Below are 2,713 nucleotides of genomic sequence, written 5' to 3'. Positions count from 1 at the left end.
ATCAGATTATTTCTGCCTCCGAGAACCGTTAGTAGAAGTAAAACTACAGTCTGGAGGGGTGGGGGGGGGTCACAGGTTTGATTCCCTCCGTGACTCCAAGTCTCCGACCTGCTGAAGTGTCCTTGAGCAAATTGCTGAGCAAAAACAAAAGAAATTGATCTATTTTGAAGTTGCTGGAAAAAAAAAAGTTTTTCCTTCTCCGTGCCAATTCAACAACCAGGAGTTCAGTTCAGTTAGTTCCTACTGCGGTAAATTCTCAGAAATCACAGAACAGGAAAATCCACCAGCAACCAGAAAACCCTTCTGAGTATCAGTCTGTCTGGTTAGTCTCCTCTGCAGCTAACCAGCCATCAGTAGAGTCTGATTCTATTCTAAACATCTAGCTGGCTGCTAAAATGGTATAAATGTGAAAACAAGTGAGTTTCCTGGTCTGATTATGAAGAAATCAGAGTCATGTTGTGATTTCTGGACATTCTCGTCCCACCAGCTGTGTGACTGACTGACTGTTGAATCTGAAATGTTCAGATGATGGATGTTTTCTGTCTGTTCCTGCTGTCTGTCTCCTGCCAGCTGCTGAATCATTTCACTGATTCTATGAGGAAAAAAAGCCAATGTGATCACTCTTATCGACTGTGCTACAGTGAGAAATGAATAAACTACACATCACTGTTTACAGTTGTGGTTGTTTTTTATTACGTGTGGTCTTCTTCTGTGTTGTTGTAGCGGGAAAAATCGACTGAGAAATCTACTTTTCATGAAATTGGACCCTTTTAAAGCTGCTGCATGTATCAGTTTAACATCAATAAATCACATTTATTTAGAGACAGAGAAAAAAACATGAATTTCCACACACGTGTAGCCTAGTTTTATAGATGTAATCATGTCACGTTATAACATGTGGAGCACCTGAAAATGTGTTCCACATGGCCCATGTGATGTGATGTGATTCAAATGGGATTTTTCCATATGTGAGATTCATGTGTTTTTTTCTGTAAGAGTAATTACGGTGAACATTGTTCCTCCTTCACCTGGTGGATCTGGAGGGAAATCTGCTGGATCGCTTTACGGCACAAAACAGGAAGAGGTTCTGTTCTTCCAGAGCAAATGGAGCTAAAGCTGAAAGAGTTTCTGGCAGCAGATGGTGGAAGGAGGGAAAGGAAGATGGAACCATCTAGGAAAAACCTTAGCAACAGCCTAGTACACCATAGCAACCACCTAGTAAATCCCTAGCAACCATTTAAATGTTTGGTTTTCTTTCTTTGTATTTTCTAGTTCATTCATTCCACCTTTATTTAGAAAGGGAAACACACACAAATACATGGGCGTGTATGCATGTATGTATGATGGTTAGGGTGACATGAAAAAGAAAGAAGAGTAAGTTAGCCTAATATTTCCTGAAATGATAGCCTACTCCATGTAAAAGTAAAACTAAAACCCACACCGCTCTGACCGAACTTCAGACTGACGAGAGACTGAACACTCGTCTCAAAATCATGTTATCTTGTATATAAATGAAACTTTTACCTTCAGGTGACACACAAAACTTATGTGTAAACTGAATTTTCCAGTAGAAAAAAAATCAAAGTAAAAAAAAAAATTAAAATAATTCCAAAGTAAAAGTCACTTGGTTAAGGAGTCGTGTCTCTTAGATGGGAGACAGACTCCTATAGTTTTTACATTCATCAGAGTTTAACAGGAAATCCCCTTTACAATCAAACAACTGCGGGCTGATGGGAGGATGGACTGTGTGAAAGTGAAAGTAAGATCTGAAATGGTCTAGGGCGAGGTTGCTTACAAACAAGACGGAAAGAAATGCGCATGTTTGACTTTGACCACGTAAGTAGATTGTTATTACCTTTAGCCTATTACTAAGTAACTTGTGTCGGGTCAGTCAAGCTCCCGTCTGCTCAGCATGGCTGGGTGTGTCAGAGCTGGCTGCTGCAGACAGAGCTGCAGTCAAAACAACTACACAGTTAGCCTGCATCATGGCAGTTAAGGTGAAGAAGCACCATGCACGGTGCTGTCAGCTGAGACAGTTCAACAAGTTTGAATCAGGCATTTTAATCAGGGGTCGGATCCGACTCCAGGTGTTCAGCCTACATTTCTTATTACTGGCATCCTGGCCATGTCAACATGTAACTGGGACAGCAAATATTCAGGCATTCGCTAGGCCAGTGATTCTCAACCTTTTTCATATCAAGGACCCCTAATGTAGTCCACATTAGAGCCACGGACCCCCATTTGATGAGATATTTTGTCTTGGACCCAAATCTGAGAATATTTTTATTGTTAGATATGATTTTGTCCAGAATTCCAAGAATATCTGTGTTGTAGGTAGAGAGATGACAGTGAAACTAAATAGTCATTCTTCTACATTCTCTAATTGTGTTAAGTTCTTGTAAGTGAAATAATGCTGAATTTAACAATTCATCAGTTTGCTGGGGACCCTCTGGAACTCCCTCAAGGACCCCTGGTGGTCACCGGGCCCCACGTTGAGAACCACTGCGCTAGGCGATCCTCCTTGATGTGCTGGTGGAAGAAGAATGTGGGCGTGAACCAACTGTAGAAATTGAGATTTTGTAGAATTAAGTGCTGCTTGTTGGATCACTTGTATGCTTGTAATTGTCCAGTGGCTCCTGGTGATAGGTCTTCAATGGTGTTCGATGTATTGTCTGCTGATAAATACGGAACCATTACGTAGCCAGATTATTGA

General features: G+C 41.0%; 1 pseudogene; it reads left to right on the top strand.

Moving 5' to 3' along the window:
- The window catches only part of LOC139646851 (GRB2-associated-binding protein 1-like), a 24,678-nt pseudogene extending 24,027 nt beyond the window's left edge, over positions 1–651 (top strand).
- Positions 652–2,713: the final 2,062 nt, after the last annotated feature.

This window comes from Centroberyx affinis, unplaced genomic scaffold, assembly GCF_046629955.1.
Source record: "Centroberyx affinis isolate AG114_WGS23_722 - 3 ecotype Tasmania unplaced genomic scaffold, CSIRO-AGI_Caff_v1 ptg001006l_1, whole genome shotgun sequence".
In the NCBI taxonomy this organism is placed as follows: Eukaryota; Metazoa; Chordata; class Actinopteri; order Beryciformes; family Berycidae; genus Centroberyx; species Centroberyx affinis.
The sequence above is the reverse complement of the archived record's forward strand: the minus strand, read 5'-3'. Positions and strand labels throughout refer to the sequence as shown.